The sequence below is a fragment of the Rhea pennata genome, chromosome Z (genome assembly GCF_028389875.1).
Source record: "Rhea pennata isolate bPtePen1 chromosome Z, bPtePen1.pri, whole genome shotgun sequence".
In the NCBI taxonomy this organism is placed as follows: domain Eukaryota; kingdom Metazoa; phylum Chordata; class Aves; order Rheiformes; family Rheidae; genus Rhea; species Rhea pennata.
In genome coordinates this window covers 45,941,710-45,960,913 of record NC_084702.1, presented here as the reverse complement: position 1 = coordinate 45,960,913, position 19,204 = coordinate 45,941,710, and the positions used below count along the sequence as shown (strand labels likewise).

Below are 19,204 nucleotides of genomic sequence, written 5' to 3'. Positions count from 1 at the left end.
TATGCCAAAAATCCTAGATCTTAGAAAGATCTATGGAGTTGCCCTAAGCACTTACATCTCTGCACCAAACTGCTTGTATGAGGGATCTTTCAGCTGCAGCCAGATCACTGCTCTAACTTAGCTAGCAAACTTGTAAATGTTCTTTTGTCTCCACATTATTATGGGGTACAGATCTGTGAAAATGGTTAATGCAAATGCTCTTTCAGGCCTCAGAAATAACCAGTGGAAACAAAATTGTATGCTATTCACAAATCAAAGTTTTTTTTTTTTTGGGGGGGGGGTTAAAGCTTAAAGTACTTTTGTCTGTTATTTTGTTCTTACAGAAGATTTTAAATGCCTAAATATTCACATGCATATAAATCTATTCAAAACCTACTAGAGTAGCTAGACCAGTGACCCTCAGTCAAGAAGGAAAAGCTTTCTAAGCAATACTCTGAAATTTCCAAGGAATGTTGAGGTTGCTGTTAGAAACCCCCTCCTGTGAAGCTGAGCCTCACTCAGGTAGTAAACCCCCTACTTAAGCAACAGGAGCTGCAAACCTCAAAGAACAAAAAAAGAAAATAAAATGAACCCACATTTAAGCAACAAACAATACCTATTTATTGCTATTCAGTACAACACAATCCAAGGTCTGCAATTAACCCACAGAGACAACGGGAATGCTTATCTGTGTATATTTTAAAAGGCAGTTATAATTCTCTTGCAAAAGACTTTACATGAGAAAGGAAACTATGATTTAATAGCTAGTTCACGTCAGATTTCACTGATGAGACTAGCTGGCATCAATGTAAATAATAGTGTATTAATCTCTCCTAGAAGGCCCCTAAAGAACCAGACTGTAAAATAACATCTAACATTAAATTTCAATCCGTAGGCTAAGTAAAAACAACAGGAGTGTAGCGATCCTAGTCCCAGCCTGTGTATCTTTTGTTTTGCAATAGCAAGTTATGCATAGCACTAGCAAGAAATGTCTCCAAGTGCTTCTGTGAAGAGAACGATGCGACTTCCAAAATGATAAACATGTCAAAGCAAAAAAGTGATGTCTTTTTTCAAAAGACAGCTAATGTGTAATTGGAAGTGTATTGCTTTATTCCACGAGCAATATCCTAATGATCAAGCTGGCAACGTAACTTTTTTGGTTACTCATACAAATATTACTGTTAACATTATTTAGCCGATATCCAAGCGTAGGTACTCTTGAGAGCAAGAAATAAGCATGTTTACTACACTTCTAGATCTTTTTTACATCAGTAGCTCTTTTGAAAACCTAAATACAGCAGAAAATCCTGATATACAAATCATGGTTTGAAATTTGGTACATATTGATTTCCCTTAAAAGGGAGTATCAGTGAAGGGCCTCCTCTGTAACCTCTCTGACAACAGGTAAATCTCACGTGCGTGTGCAGTTGACTTACGCACAGCTACTAAACTGTGTTTAAAGACCACTGTGTTTAAAGATGAAGGATATGGGATTGCAAAGGAGATTACACATGAGCAAATGCTTTGAATTGCAGTGGTATTTACATACCAACAGCCTGCCAGATGTTTTGAACTCAGACTTCAGTCTGAAACATCCCTGGCAATTAGTTTGCTAGAAACTGAGAGATTTTTTTTGACAAGATAGTTTAAACTCTTACATGAGTACTCCTTAATGCAGAGAATGTCTCTGAAGTCAGGTCCTAAGACACATAAATACTTTAGCATCAAACATTTAAAAAAATAACTGAATTTAAATTATTGGGGGAAAAAAAAAAAGCTATAGAATACTATCCTCTAACAAATGCATTACTAGTATCTTTCAGTCAACAGACAGTTTCAGCCAAATACTGTTGTCTCAGAATACCTTATACCAGAAAGCAATCCTTAAAATCAGCCATGACCGTGAACCCATAAAGCAAGGCTTGCTTTCCTTCTTCTTTTTTTTTTTTTTTAAACTGGGGTTGCGTTATATTTACTTCTACAACATAATCGATATTACAGCAAAAGGCAGGAAATTACTTTTTAGAATTGCACCTATCTTACAGTGCTCTGCAACAGGACCACCACCCAAATACAGAATGGGCAGGGCAAAAGAGAATTTAAAATGATGCCAAAGTTACCCGGCTTTCTGCTCCACACACAGTTAGTGACTGGACCTACGTCAGCCAGTGGTGGGGACCATGGGGAGCTGCTCTGCAGGGTGAGATGGATGGTGCTGAGTAGGGGATGGCCACACCACACACACCGCAGGTATTTTCTGGCCGGTACTGCGGGGCGAGAGCCCCTTTGCAGTCGCAGTGTACTTGGTGTGCTATGAGACTGCTCCGGTTTATTTTCAGTTTCTAAGACCTTTCTATGACATAAAATACCGAAAATGAGAACGATCAGTGCATTTACTTAAAAATTGCACTCCATATCCAAAGTAGACCCATGAACTACAGACACCCAGTGGCAGTTAATTATTGACCTAAATGGTAGCAGGAACAGTCCCCAGGATTTCTCCTGAAGACCGCGATAACATGCGTGTGCTCTTCCTTGAGGAGTCTCACCAGAACTGGCCTGCTGTGTTTGAGACACCAAGATGAATTTTCTATTTTTAAATGAAAGCGATGTCCTTTGATTCTACCTAGAGACTACAAAACTGCCAAGAACGGCGATCATGAGCAAACGTGACAACCCTTGCTCGGTAACAGAGGCGAGCTTTGGAGCTCATCAGGAAAGATGAACTGTAACATGACGTTAGCACAATAGCAGAGCCTGACTTCCCATTGTCACACTTTGGTTGCCATTATAAAGATCGAAATAAGTAAATAAGAGAGAAAAACAAGAAATAGGAGTGGGAGTTTGTGTGTGCTTATACACAACAGCGAATGAAATGTCAGCTTCGAAGAGGAACATCCTTTAGGAACTAGCTGCTTCTTCAGGACAGTGAAGAACACAAATCAAAGCAATATAACAATGATATTTAAAATATACTGTGATAAAGATGAGCCAGACTGGAGAAGCAGGTTGGAAATACAGAAGATCACTTAAAGATTAACCCTGTTTATAACACAATGCTGTTATTAACAGACTAAGCTTCATCTACTCTCACTAATTACTCTCAGGAGGATCACCATGCCCACAAGGTCTCTGTATTCACTTCACAATAACCACCTTCTCATAGCCTTACTGAGTAGGCTGGAAGACATACATATCCTATACTGTTTAAATATTGGGGGTTTTAATCTCTTTAACAAGTTTTTTTTGTGTATCTCAGAACCTATCCTAGAAATTTTCAGGTCCTAGGTTCCAGGCCATTTTGGCACTCCCTTAAAAACTTCCACTACCGAAGGTTAGTTTTGTTCTCTTTTTTTATTTTTGGTAGAAAAGATTTTCTTTCCCCAATGTCTGCTTATCATTGGTCCTCTAGATCATTTATTTGTTCTTCACTGTCTGATGTGGCTAGTCATAGATGACCACTACAGCTATGAGCTGAAGGAGAATAACTGTAAGAAGCTGCAGCTTCTCTCAGTCTACTCTCTTCACAGCATGTCATATTCATGAGAGCTTTTAAAATTATGTTTACTAAGCGAATCTTTTGCTGACATCTATGGGACAATCCTAGTCTCAGGCTGTGCTTCACAGCTCAGTATTTGCACAAAAAAAAAAGTTTTAGTTTGCACAGTGCCTTTTCAGCTGCTCCTTCCTCAAAGTGTTTAACCTTCTGGGAGGTTACTTCAATCACTCCCAATTTCACTGTGTGACTTTCAAGCTGTAGAAATGACCTTTTGTTTGAGGCCAGGCCACCAGAGCTCCTCTTGCAGGTATCATTTTGGTATGAAGTCATTACCTCTGCACTGGTCCATCACCAGTCACTGGTCCCTACCATTCCAAGCACTCAGACTGGTGTCTCCCTCCTGCCCTCCAAACATCTGGGAAACATTTATTTATTGCTTGGGTATTTAGAAATATTCTTGGTGACACCACATGACAGGAGGATGAGGGAGAACAGAGGCTGTTTACTTACATAACTAGTGCAAATAGCAAATAATACACATGAATAATTTTTAAAAAATCATTTAAGCTGTTAGAAATTCATTTATGCCAACAAGTATTGAGCCTTTGCAAGGAAATACCTTTGTCTTTTGTTGCATGGCCACCTAAACACTTATTTTTGCTTCAGCGCCACGGAGGTCATAAGCTGGCGCTTGTTTTAGCACACTACATGCTTTCACTTAAAACTGTCATTTCCTCAACTCATACACAAAATTCTTAAGAGTCAAAAATGTTTTCATGTCAAAAGAATTCACTTCCAACTCATTTAGAGAACACAGAAGAGAAACACTGCATTGGCCTTTCCAGAATAGATCTTGAATACATTCTACAAAATAACAAAGCTAATGCAGACTCTTCTGTAGAAAAGATTTTCTTTTTTGGTAAATGAGTTCCTTCCGCATATCTGGTGGAAGCAAATGTTTTTCACAGTGGGTGTTCCACTTTACCTTACTTCTGTGCCATATTTAGATAACAACATATACCTGGAAATGGCAAAATACATAATTTTATGAACACATGTTAATGCTTCCTTCAGGTTAATTGATTCTGACCTGCTCAAAAAACCTTGTATTTCTTCAGTTTCTTGGGTCTAAAATAGAATCCAACAGTGATAAATAATAAAATTAGAGCAATTTATTCTTGTTTTACTCCCTCCTCACACACTATAAATGAAAAGGTTATCTTTACACTTAGAGGATCAAAGTCAATGTGTCAGTTTGAAAGTTCAAACCAATCTATTTTTGATTAATATAGACTGAACTGCATCAAGTAAATTAACTTTTTATTAACATTGGTTAAAAGTTGCTGGCATTAGTGCGGTCTTTCTTCCTTACACTTCCAATACTTAAAAAAGACTCTGAACCCACAAGCTCTTGTTTATATATTTCACTCTTGCCTCATGGGACTGCTTAAACATACAGAAGCATGAAGGGCTTAAATAAAACCATTAAAAATGACAGACAACACTTGAAGAGAATGAAGCAGACTTACTCAATAAATATCCTGAGGATAAAAGTGATGATCAAAAAGCATGTATGTAAATTTATGAGGATTTAATATGGAAGATCTGAGATCTTTTCAGATGGCTCAAAAAACACGTCAATTCTTAGGTAATACTAAATAAATGCCACGATGTCTGTAGCAAAGTACAGCAGTAATGATGAGAAAACAGCACAAAAATAAAGCATTTGATTAACTAGGAAAAATGTAAAACCAACAAGTTGGATACCAAACCCAAGCAACTATTTGTCATCATTTTACAGACCTCCTCCTTCCGTTGTCTCATTCCTTCAGCATGAATTCATGGAAGAGAAACGATTTTCCTACGTGTTAAGTGCAGTTTCAAAATGACCCTATTCATTACCTTTTCATGACTTGCAAATGCACTAGTTTAGTGGGTTTTTACTTGCTTCTCTTCCTCCCTGTCCTCAGTTTTCTCCCTGCACCAACTGCTACCCCTAGCAAGGTTACTGCGAAGGGTGCAGTGGGAACCATGGGAGTTTTCTCTTGTGTTTCAGTAAGGCTGGGGTTTCATCCAGAGATCTAACGGGAATCTTCTCTCATGACACACTTTCACTAATGAAGTAAAGAATTTAAGCCTGAGTGTGCCCTCTGTTACACAAGTATCTCCCAATTTCCTGCAACACAACCAGAAAGAAACACCTGGTTGGAGCTTGGTGGACAACCAGTCCGTGTACGAGCTAGAAGGGAATTCACCTCAGCCGTTCCTGGGCTCCACAGGGCCCAGCGAAAAGCCGCGCTTTCTCTTCCTCGCTCCCTTTACAGCCAGGGTGGAGGGGGACAAAACACCCAGCAAAGCTTTGCAGAGTGTGGCAGCTGCTTTCCTGCCTGGAACAGCACTTGCATCACTCAGTCTTACAGACCTATAGAAACAGCTAGTGATGATAGCAAGAGCCTTCTGTCACTCGTGACTGGAGACAGCAACATGGCCAGAGAACCCGAGTTAATACTAAAGCACGTTCACCGGTCACGAGCAAAGTGTAACGGGGGAAAGGAGCTGTGCTGCTTTGCCCACACAGTTCTGCTGAGGCACTTCAACGCGAGCAGGTCCCTGCAACTCCAGACCTGCCTGCTGCTCCAAGAGCGGGGACTGCAAACAGTGCTGAGCTGAGCCCTTTTCCTATGTGGTGAAACACACGCTAGGGACTACGTCGAAACCCCTAAACCCATTTTAACTGGTGAACTAAATCACACTTCAAGATAGATCTTCAGACATTGAAGACTGGAGCACCGCTATGTCCCCATTCCACTAAATCACCCATTCAACACAGGCAAAGGATGCCTAGAAAAGTTATGTATGCTGACCCTGTAAGCAAAAAACCTAAGTCTCTCTGTCAGGAAAGGTAATGGTCAGTTTACATTTGGGAAATACAGTTGCTGGGACTCAAACTAGGAAACTGTAGCCCCTGAATTTCACCTGCCCCACTGAGATAGTTAGAGCAGGCAGAGACCATGCAGAGGATTAAATAAGAAGCCTGCTTTTTCCCACCCACATTTCTCCCCCCAAAGGGCTTTTATTTTACAGTTTACCCCAGAAAGGTCATTCAAGCAGCCTACACAACGGCTGCAGTCAGCAAGGGCACTACAGCCAAGAAACAAATTTGACCCATATCCTGCACCATAATGACAGTTCCTCTAATAAACCCAGGCTGACCTACTTCAGGATTGACTTGAACTCATAAAACAAGAATTTTCCTGCTGCGTGACTGTTATGTGATGCTGATTTTACAGATGATGTCTTAGCTGCCAGAGACGTTAAGTAGCAAAATGTTCCATCCTAACTTTGAATTTCAGTTTCATTTGAACTAATGCAGGTTCATGGTAATCATGAACTTAGGTGCTTGGCTGAACTGTGCGCCGGGGCCCTGACCTCTGGGGAGCGGTATTTGCGAGGGCATGAAAAAATGCTCATTAACCTTGGGCAAAGCTATTTCCCGCATCAAATATGGGCAAATGGAGTGGAAAAGGAATTTGGTTTTAACAATACAGGAGCAGGAGTGCATGGGTGGGACTCCTTAACCATACAAGCCATTGCTTCTCTGGGAAGCCACGTCAAAGGAAGAACAGGGGAAGAGCTTTTGTTTGAACAAAGATGGCAATTCAGCTACAAAGCCTCATAAGGGAAGCAGGAGGATGTAGTAAAAAAAAAAAAGTGAAGCTGTAATACTAGTAATGTGCAGCAGACTAGTCGACAGAGCTAAGTGCTTTGTAACCAAGTATACTAGTTAAAATCTATAAAATATGCATTAAAAATGCACAGGATTTTTGATATTTTCTGAAAGCATTACTGCAAATTACAATCCACTAATATTTCTTCCTCTGAAACTGCATCAGCATGTTACTGGACTGGTGTAATTAAAGTTAACTTCTACTAAACTACATTTCAGCATTAGTTCTAGTGCTTCCTACTGGTATGAATGATTGTTCTTACACTAATGCCAAGTAAATGTATTTCTACAACAGACACTGCTCTCCCCCCAAACTTTCAAAACACTGTCAATGCTATAATCGCCATAAAAAAAGAAAGAAATACATGAGAAATTAGAATAAAATGCAATGTCCAGTATGTTAAGGAAGTAAGAACTCAACAACAGAAGCAACTACCAAACTTATTAAATTCAGTCTATGTCACCTCAGAAAACCATGAAATAAATGATTAGATCCCCAGAACATTTGCTTCCCAGATCCCCTATTCTCAAGAGACTGTTTTCTAACACCTTATATCAAATGTTAAATTTGCCTTAAAAAGACACAGCTATGGGACATGCCGCTCTCTGCTGTGGCACTTGAGCATCTGGTGTCCCTCTAATAGGAGGCACTTCACCTAGAGGACTCCAAGATGAGGACTATGCCCTGCACCACACAGCAGTCTATTAACTGCACTGATACTTGAACTGATATTGAAAACTGCAGACTGTGAACCTGAACATATCTTCAGGATGCTCATTGCTCATTGGGCTGATAAACAGTTTAAAACGGCTTTCAGCTTCTGCCCATCTCCCCTTGAAGGCTTAAGTCAATAATGTCTAATCTCAGCTCCTGATAAATGCACTAAAACAACATGTTCAACGTTACGTTATTTGTTAGACCGATGTCTGTTACACAGAGGAAAATCTGACCTATTTTGATTTAATCAATACAATTTCTGGTCTCCCTTTTAGAGATTATTATATGGAATATCCATTACAAACACTTAGATTTGATCAATGCAATGAATCAGAGCAGATTAATCAGATATAAAAGCTATTGATTTTACAGTAATAAATCCCACAGCTGTCACTGCATTAACCAGAAGAGCCAGGCTGTGCAGAAATAAAAATAAACTACTCCAGTAAATTAACGAAGTAGAAATTGTTCTCTAGGATCAAGATTTCATAAAACCTTTAAACAGTTAAAAAAAAAAAAAAAGAAAGAAAGAAAGAAAAGAAAAAGGGCACTAAAGCATGTGCTTAGCGTTAGGCCTATGTGTTGACGAACACGACTGAATAGGAACAATTTGCTGCATCACAAGCTAACTGAACGCCGCGCTCAGCAGAAGCGAGAGATCGTCTTACAAAGCCCATAAATATGCCAAGCACACCTCAGCAACAGACTGGAGGCCACATGCTGCCATGCCAAAGGACCCACGTCTTTAAAGAGCCACTGGTGCTCACTTTTCACATCCTATTAGGCTTTAGCTCCACTGCAGACAACGCCAACAAGGATGCCAATTAGCAGCAATGTGATGGGAAAGGAGCTGTGCCAAGCCCACCAACTGCTTTCACAAGGGCATGGTCTAGATGGAGAAAAAACAATTTTAGGTCACTGCTACACTAGGTCAGAGGCAAATAGATGATACCTATGCAAAAGGCTCCAGATCCCGCTAATTCCCCAAGCAATGACTTCTCAAAAGAAATTCCTATGGTTTTCAAGCAACGAGATTAAAGGACGCTTTTTCTTAAGAAAGGTTTCCCATCTTTAGCTCACTTTCCTCCCAGAGCTGCCAATCTGACAGCTTCCTACATCTGCTTCTCTCTTCTACTATTTCAGAATGGAATATAGAGAAATAGGTCATAAGCTTTTGTCATGATTAGCCAGTTTCTGTCAAAGAGTATTAGAGATGTGTGCCGCCCATTGTAAAACTTGCCTTATTTTCTTACTGGGGGGGGGGGGGGGGGCTTCACCCACTTTTAAATGTTCAATAAAGGTGTCCAGGTGAGCAGCTCTCTACTATTACTATTGCTGTTGTAAATCAAACAAAGAAGAAACGAATTATAACATTCAAAACAAAGCAGCTAGCCAGTTCAGTGAACTGTAAGGAGATTACTTCCCCCCCTCTTTTTTAAATAAGCTGTGTAAAATTATTTTTAAAAATTCTTTCACAAGGAAAGGGAATATTTGTCACTTTCTTGGTTAAAGCCTTTAAGCAAAAAATGAACTGTCTTATTCAATGAATGAATATTAAGTTGAAAGTCATGGTATAATGCCAATGGCTTTACTAAGCTACAATGCTGTACCAACCATGTAATTAATACTAATTTGAAGTGAGATCTTCAGTTTGAATTCAAGCTATTCAACTTCAAGTCATCAGTGTCATAGAAATCAAGTGTGTTTACATACTGGCACATTTCCCAGATGTTTCATGCCCGGAACTTGTTTTACATATTACAAACAAGTTTATAGAAATTAAGAATAAAAACAGAAAAAAAAGCACCGTCTACATAGAGGCATTTCCTCTTCTCTTTTTCCCCTATGCTGGAGGATGAGCACCATACCAAAATAGCAACAACGGCTCAGTAATCTCATGATTTAAAATCAGAACGTCTCAGGCAAATCTGGTGCTCCACCACAGCCCTCCTGCATCACCCTGCGTAGTGAGGAGCCTCCTCGTCTCTACAGCAACTCCCAGAGGCTTCGGTAGCAGGAAGGACAGACGTTCACTATGGACAACCTCAGAGAGGAGATTTCCAAATCTTCTCCTGTCCAAGTCCCCCCAGAAGCGTGCCATCAGGCACACCGGGGCCACCTCGCTGTTTAGAAAGGAGAAGATGCTGCAGCACTGAAGGAAGGGCTCCTTGGAAGGAACCAGCCTTCATCTGCCTTCAGAGCTTCCCCTCAGTGATGTTTGAGTGCTACCTCTATTAAGGAAGGAAAAAGCAAATGCTGAGGTTATTTCCTGAAGGATTCCTGTCACTGAAGGTTGTCTGCTGTGGTCTACCTTCTGTTCCTTGCACCCTCTTCTGTTCTGTCCCTTGAGGAGCAAAGGCGTGAAAGGCATCATTTGGAAAGTTCATGCCAAACACGCACTTTTCCAAAGCCCACGGATGAATATTACATTATAAAAGCAATACAAAATGAACACTACCCTGCTGGAAATGGTGCCTATTTCAAGGCAGCAGCACTGTTAGTCCTTCTGCATGTTACATGTTTCATCTGAATCTATGGATTTTGACATAAGCATAAGCTGTGCCACCTGCTTGTTTCTGTACGACTCCGATACACCCGCTACTTCCTCTCTGCCAACACCTCCGGTGAGTGGGCCCACGTTCAGATTGAAATAGAAAAACAAAAAAACATAAAAACCACCTCATGAGCCTCCAAAATATTCTGAAACCAGTAGCTGCGCTTGCTCTCAGTAGGGTCTTACCTCAGATCCTTTTGCAGGTCTTCTTTGCTTGCAAGTTGTAAGAGAAAATGATTGCTCGTTCTGGTTGGAAATTCCCCCACAACCCACTGCTAGCTAACAAAACACAACCAAGTTTAAAGAGAAAAACAAGTGCTAGCAATAACTTTCTCTAAGCCAGTGTTCTTTGACTACTTCACTAAATGCATGCTTCAAAGAATGCAAATAATATGACTCTTCGCTCCTGCTAAAAAGGGAATGACAGATGCAAATAGGCTGTCTCCACTGTGCTCATGAGGTTTATCAAATATGATTTCAGTACAGAAATATTGCAAAAAAAATGAAAAAATAAAAGTAACAGTTTTTACATTTTACAAAGGGAGGTGGTATTCTTAATTCTTCCTGTGGCCTCAGGCTCACAGAGTGAATGCACGTGCAGTGCTAATCTCCTGGACTGTTTATCCATGGGCATGGGAAGCGCAGGGCACCTAAGAACCGGATTCGCAGAAACCAGCCGCTCCTGAAAGAGGTGCGTGAGGCAGGATGTACAGCAAGACAGAGACTTTGATCTAGCCCGTGGAAGGAAACGAGGACAGGTGAGAAATTCAAATCGCACCCCCTCTCTCCCCACAGGCACCCACCATCTAACCCAGCCATGGGGCATCTCCAACGCTGAGGAAGCGCGACCCAGACCCCCTTCCAAACAGGTCAAAGTGAATCATTTCCTTTCAAAATACGTTATTTGCTTAAAACTAACGGTGGGCATTACAGCATTGACCAAACCACTCGGGCTCTTTACCCCCGCAGTGCCTGAAACACAGCCAGGCTCACTACTCTTCTCACTTTCTAACTCACTGAGCCTCTAATTCTCTGATGCAAAGTGGAAAAGCCTAGCAAGCCTCCCCTGGTCTCTGAAAGGCCTACACTCGGCTGATCTAGCAAATATTCAAACAAATGCATTCCCTGGGAAAGAGGAAGGAGCAGACATGCCTCCCTCGCTTTCCCAGCCGAGGGGCACGCCGAGCCCTGGACTCCAGCGCAGGAGGAGACGGGCCGCTTCCCCCGCTAGCTACGGGCTGCGGCAAATTAACCGCTAGCCACGCCATTTGCTAACTTGAGACACAAAATACCCAAATCCTGCCCAAGTCTTAACTTGAGGCACCCACGTCTTTCTCCGCATTTGAACAGGAACCCAGCAACTTTAAAGAAACCCTTCAACGCGTGCTGGAAGAAACTCGTGTGAACTAAAAAGGGAGGCTACAGACGACACTAAGCCAAGCGGCTTCTTCACACACTGACACCCACTACTGTTTATTCAGTTCCATAAACAACCCTGTGACTTGAAAGGGAGTAAAAAGCAACTGTCAGGGCCCGCCGGCATCATCTTTTTTATATCTCATGGTCACCCATGCAGAAAAATTCACACTTTTGTTCTCGATCTAGCTCTGTTTAAAGTCAATGTGACAGCCAGAAGCGTAGCATTAAAAAGCTACAAAAGGAACAATAACAGGTATGTACATCCATTTCTGTCTTCTCTCTTTTGTTTTGTTTTCTTCCTCAAAATACGTAACAAAGACTTGAAAAGAGAAAAAAAGATTTGCCTTTTTAAATTTTCTTCCTGGGAGTATTTATTTCTTTCCTGAGATGAAGGGATTTGGAAAAAAAATTATAAATATCTACCTGGTATTTAGAACCAGTACAATTTAATGTATTGTAACATGGCATTATAATAGCTCTCCAGTTTTGCTGAAAAGTTCAGGTGGAAAGGCGTTCTTAGTCAGAGCATTCAGAACTGTAGGTGTTTCCTGATTTCCACTGAACTTCAATAATTAACTAATGATCTGAAGAAATCTATTACTGGCTGGATATTCAACACAACTGCTCCTCACCATAAAAGTTCAGTAAGACCAAAAGTTAACTACATACGTCTTCTGAGCAACCTCAGTCGCTCTCAGACAAAAAAAAATATCAGAATTGTTTTTATTAAAAGTTTGAACTTAGAAACACCGTTATAAAAATAGAAGTAAACCTACTGGGACTTCCTCACACACACATGTATCATACAAGGCCAAAAGATGGCTCAACTCACTCATCTCAAAACTGGAGAACCTACTTCCCATCCCATGAACACCACTATTTGTAGCACTATTCTCAAAATACTCTAGTTCTCTCTACTCTGCTCCTCCAAGACTGTCTATGAAAAACACATCTGGTCTACTCCTCGGCTGCAGAGCGACAGTTTTTGTTACAGGAACAGAACACGGCCAGTGAGAGCAAATTAATTTTGTACATTTTAACGGTTATTCAGAAACACTGAAAATAATGGCTTTTATTCAAGAGAACGAAGAAAAAAAACTCCAATTGAAAAATATTAAGACACTGGCCAAATAGATGTCAATGTAAATATAAATCTGAAAACATACTGTACAAATAAATTACGTGTTATTCCCTGCTTAGTTTGTTAAGTCATTAACATTAGGCACAGTGCTGTCACTCATGGTAGATAAACTAAGCTGCAAAATTCTGAAAATAAGCAATTTCCTTGCTATTTTTCTCATGACTGATTCTGTTGCTCTCCTCTAGCTGAAGCCTGAAATTTAACATTAAGAAAGTAAGTTTTACAAGTTCTAATTATATCTATTTGTGATAATGAGAAACAAAGCAGTTGCCACAGCAAGAGGGAAAGAAAAAAAAAGAATTCTATTATCACCAGATAAATAAAAAGAAGAATAAAGGCTGCCCTGCTAAAATCATGCCTTTCATGACCCACTTTGCCGAATGTATTAGGATTGAGGCTATGTAAAATAAGCTGCATAAAAAGCAGACAGTTTAGTGCACGTTTAATTCCCTCTCCTCTCCCCGCACACACTGTTTTAGCCAGGTTTTCTCCCATTGAAAAAGTGCTTCTTCCTCTCAAAAAGTGACCTACCTTGCTAAATCTTTCAGACACCACAAGAAAAGAGGAGACGTTGTGTAAAGGGAAAGAAAGGCTTCCAGCCCGAGGAGAGGCTCCCGTGTGGCGCGAGTCCTGCCGCCGTGCCCAGCTCCATCAACCCCAGGAGACAACCCCAAGCCTCCAGAAGGGACTGTGCTACCGTATTTCCTTCTTTCCCCAACACCTTTTGGATATTTACCTCCACCTCGCCAGCACTGATGGCGTGGCCAAAACCCCCTTCTTGCCCTACTACTCTCCCTCCAGCCATCCTCCTTTCCGTGCTTCCGATGACTTCCCTGCTTACGGAGCGAGTGGCACCTCCTCCTCTCCGGTTCACAAGGGACCAAAGCTCCAAAGAAAGACTAAAGACTTGACACCACACGTAATTCTCGAAATCCAAGCTAACTGGCATCCTGTTTGGTTGCCTAACTTCGCAAACACAGCCAGCTCTACTGAAGTGCTACATCAGGAGAGGAAGGTAGGATAGCACAGAACTTCTGTATTAACATCCACATATATGAGAAATAAGATTGTACTCCATTGGAAAGCAGAGAAAAGCGTGGAATTTTTTCCTTCATAATTTGAAGACTTTTTATGACATGATTGGAAAGACACAGTCATTTTATATTTAATATAACATTTGATTCTTAGCTGAATGGCCATCATTTTCATTTTTTTGTTTCAGCAGTGATTATTTATTCATCTATGTAGTCCAAACTGCCTTTGCTGAAGGAATATATTTTAGCACTAAAAAACAAGTAAAGCGTTAGCAAAAAGAAGTGTTTGCAGTATTGATTGCTCCCAGCGATTGTTTTTTTTATTAGCACAGAGCTGCTAATATTTGACTTCTGCATGTTTGAGTTTCTCCAAGTACTTTGCCTGCGCTTCCCGCAGCGAAGGACACCGGAGCTGTGCTGAAGTTGTAGAAAAGGTCACTCCATTCAAAACAACAGCTGTTCGCTTTCACTAAGCGAAAAAAGAAAGAGTCTGCCCCGAGAAGGGGCCATAAATAGGCACAGCACACTCTTCACTCAGGCAGAACGCGGATTTCAGCGGGGATTCTGCCACAGTTAGCGAAGGATCAGGTCTGCTGCTGCCCTTTGCCGGCCGTAGCAAGGAGGAAGTAAGCTTAGCACAGGGAAGTCCCATGGGACGTCCGTGTGATTGCTCTTTACCCAAAAGACTGGAAGGAGTCCCACACGGAGGGCTCGTGGGACGGCGCCCGGAGGAGGGAAGGCCAAGAACACGCGGCTGCACGTTCAGACGAGCGTGAGAACTTTGCTTCGCGGAGCTGGAGGAGGAGACCCGAGACAAGACTTGCCCGAATACAACGGCACACGGCAGCAGTATCGCACGGGGCCGGTTACTCCTCCTCGGCAAACATCCCGGGAAATCTCCCCGCGGGAACGGAGGCCTCCGCCTAACGCAGCAGCCCTCCTCCGTCCCGGGCGCTGCAAGAGCCCAAAACGTTTCTCGGTCCGGCTCTCCGTGCTGGTTTCCTGCCGCCACTGGGAATAAAAACCAAGAGCGGGGCTTCGATCCCCGGCTCCGGCGGGAGCCCGGCCCCCGCTGCTGAGCCCGACTCTCTGCGCGGCCACTGCCCCCGCCTCGAAGGCTACCAGTCACTGGAGATTGCTAATAAAAATAACCCCAATGAAAGAGTTTGGCGTGAAATCTCAGGTCTGTTAATAAGTCAAGATTTCTGAAATTTGTTGTTAAATTCCATTTATTTTTAAATGCTGTGCAGTTCGCTCATTAGAATAACTTTATAATGAACCTTCCTGCCAGTGGCATTAGAGAGCAATGAAAGGCTTTTAATCAATTCAGCTCTTCATTTACAGGTTCTACGTTCATCTTGAACACTGTTAAGCATTGATTACCTAAATTATTTTGTCAATAACGTGTGCACAATTACATTAAAAGTTCCATAAAAAAGCTTTTAGAAATGCTGCATTAGAAAGTCATGCAAACTGCCCCAAAATCATGTTCAGAATCCCAGATTCTGAGAAGAAATTACAAACCCTTTGACCAAAAAGTACAAAGAAAATTTGAAAATACAGATTATCAGTTGAAATCACCTGATCTCTTGGACAAAAACCTACTTAAGTCAAAATATGAATGATCTAACTTAAGATATGCTACTGGTTAAAAAAGTAGTTATCATCTTGGACTTTACAAAGTATTTACAAAATCTGTGTTCACAAAACTTTGAGTCCCCTGAGATTTTAGAGACGTAACCATCACTCACAGAAGTTTAATAGGGCATGAAATCTGAAGAAAAGCAATCTCTTTTTTGAACACCACATTACCTCTTTTATGACCCAAAAAGTGCATAAATGGATAGGGGGAGGGAAAAAAAAAAGTTTTCAAAATGTCCTTAGAATACAGTCATCATGCTACTATCTGAGTAAGAGCAACCCCCAAACCCTACAGGCTTTTCATTGCTTTCATTACATGAGAAAGAAAAATTAGGAGGGAGAATTTCAGTGCCATATGCAGTTGCTGCAGACCTGCCACGCTGGTATGTAAAACAGTACATAATTCGGCCAGACTTGATCAGAATAGCAGTGTAATGTCCTGTCTTTGTCTTATGCTGTAAAGAATGATGAAGGAAAAAACTAATTTGCCTGGACACTTTAGCAGTGAGGTGCACAGAAAAAGAAGAGGGACAATTCTTGCCATACCTTATGGTCATCAGCCTGCACACGTCAGCATTGAATCTCTCTGTTACTATTTAGCATGTCAGGATGGAAATATAAAGATTAGTTATAAAATCATTTAGTTCACAATACCCTACATTTTCCTATTTTTCATAAAGTTTCAAGGTGCATTTAATCAGAGCACTCTGGACATCAATTTAAATTTGCACTGGCAAAAGACAAAGTTTTGTTTGGTTTTTTTTTCAAAAACATGTTATAATGGTAAACATTTCAGGATAGATATCACCTCTTTTTTAGGCAGTTTTCAGCCCTATAACACAGAGGTTTTTAATTTTAGGTTATGAAGACTTGTAGTTACAATGTAACAAGGTGCTTAAATTTCAAATAAGAGTCTCCTTTTACCTGGCAGAATGCCATGGACATGATGTGGTCCTCAAAAGGAAAAAGCATCATGGTTGCAGAAGAGGCAATGAGCCTCTTATCGCCACAGTATAAAAATCTCTGTCTCCCAAAACAGCTTAATTGCCTCTTTTAACTTATTAAACATAAAACTGCACCTTTTATTTGTCTCCATAAGAATATGTTTTCAAGTTCAGGACACTACTTCAGTAGATCCTCCTGGTATTATGTCTTTGGCATGGTCTAACAAAATCTCAGTGTTTCAGTTATTATGACTTTGGAAGGATTTCAAGACATAAAAAGCAACATAAGAGCCATACCGACTTTCCTGACTGATTCTTTTGTTGTTAAAGTCTAATTTAAAACAGCTCTAACTACCTTCATATAAATTACTATTTAATGTAAAACATGCATACTCAAATAAAGAGTGAAGCTGTATGGCCTTTGAAAATATCAAGGCAAAAAAAAGGGGTGGAACAAAAGAAGTGAATATTTAGCTGTATGGAGGTTAAAAGGAGTTTGGGGACATTACAAACACAGGACAGTGCTTGCAAATGCTACAGTCCCATGTGTGTGCTCTACACTTATGTTTAATGAAAACCACTGAGCTACATTCAAGAGCAAAGATAGGAAAATTATTGCAGTGCTGATATTCTACAAAATAAAGGTTGCATATGCAGTGCATACGCAAGTGTAAAATAAAATAGGCTACAAAAAACACTTTTTGCAATTCAGCTTTCCTTATCTTTCTTTCATCAGTATCTCAAAGTCTATTTCCTCTTATGGTTTAGGCACCAAAAGATGTAGCATAAACCTTGCACTCTCCCAGCGAGGCAAGCATGCTCCACCACCCTGCGAAGGGGACCAGATGCTCTGCACAGGTCTTACTGCAGGTTTTTACAAACAGCTTTGTGGGGAGGTTTCCTGTTGTCTCTTCTCATCCAGCAATCTTCAGATTTGCTTTACTGTACCCTTCCTGTTTTGCAGCACTACCCTTCTCTAATAGGTTACCCCTGTTTACTTAACACGGTCACGAAGGCTTACCCTGGCAAGCACCCTGTACTCAATCGAAAATTTCCAAAATTAATGTTATACAAAAAAACGCTCAGATTCATAAAACAAGGGGAATTTTAGAGGAGTTCCTTTTAGAAAATGTCTCTTAACAGGCTCATAAATCATCAGACAGTTTACAGTGGATGTAAAATTAAAAAAAAAAAAAAGAGCAGAACAGATAACTGCACATAGAACATAGTTTTAAGTTTTTCCTTAAAAATATGGGTAGGCAAACTTGCACACACCATTTTAAATGGCAGCAGAACCAGCAGTCCATTGTTTTGGAACCAGTACTGAAGTTGGCAGTTGTGACAAGTTTAAACTTTCCCAAGCCTTACTTTTCCAAAAGGGCTGATCTGGTAAACAGATTATGCAGCTTTAAATTTTACTTTATTTGTCAAGTTATTTTATTTATTTGTAGGGAATATCAATTTTTAGCTCAGGCACATTTTAATTTAAGAATAGCTTTTGCTTACCAATTTCTCTACCACTGCATTCCATTTGAAATATGAACCAAATATATCTTAAAGATATTTAAATCTGTAAAGAGATGATAATCTTTCCCTAAATTTACAAGCCTCATTATTATGAGCTGATACTTTAGGTCTGCCTTCTAAGAAATTTAAAGAAAATTTGTTCCAAGTGCTTTACTTCTATCTATATCATTTCCAAAATTGACTCATGAAGCTGTATGCACTTTGTGCATCACCTTTTGTTATTCAGGAGCTGGACTAAGGATAAATTTGACTTGTAATTTTTGACTCCTTGGTGAATTCTTATTGAGATTGCAAAAAATGAACAGTGCAGGATACGTGCTGACACTGTGCTACCTCCTGCAACAGCAGGAAAGGGAAGACAAGGTGATTCAACTCTGAAGTCTAAAGAAAGCCTCAGGCTTAGAGGAGAGGTTCAACAGCCCAGCAAATCTGCGTTGCTGCTTCATATGATATTGCTGGGTGTAATCTCCAATGGTTAATCTATACTTCAGAAGCAAACAGCAATTTCGCTGGCAGAGCTTTTGCTGCTTTTCTTTCAGAGAGACAAGGCAGGTGCTAAATCGTTCTGTAAGACAAGACGCCCTGAAGGAACCTCCAGTTGGCCAGCTGAAAGACTGCGCGTCCCAAATTACCGCTCACATTAGACGACGCTGGCTAGATTAGCAGCTGGAAATGAGAACTGCTGTTTTTAAACTGAAAGTGAACTTATTTCTTTTGACTTATATACATACACAAAAGCAATCGCATCCGTCTGTGTGCTTTAGGCACTTTGAATACTTGAAAAATTCAACATATTGAAAGCCCAAAACGTAACTAAAGTGTAACTGAGTAACAAAACAACCTTCTACCTGCAAACTGAACAACTCAGTACAAAGTTTAAAAAAAAAAATAAAATCTGAAAGGGGCAGAGTGTATTATTGCCAAAGTATATTACATGAAGATTACAACAGTTAATCTATTTTGGTCATGGCAGAAAGCGGGCAGCATATTCAAAAGCCCTAATATCTTCAAAAGTAATATA

At 40.5% G+C, this 19,204-nt stretch overlaps 1 protein-coding gene across 1 annotated transcript in view; it reads right to left on the bottom strand.

The window, feature by feature from the left end:
- The window catches only part of ST8SIA4 (ST8 alpha-N-acetyl-neuraminide alpha-2,8-sialyltransferase 4), a 54,967-nt gene that overhangs the window by 8,020 nt on the left and 27,743 nt on the right, over positions 1-19,204 (bottom strand). The window lies entirely within an intron of this gene.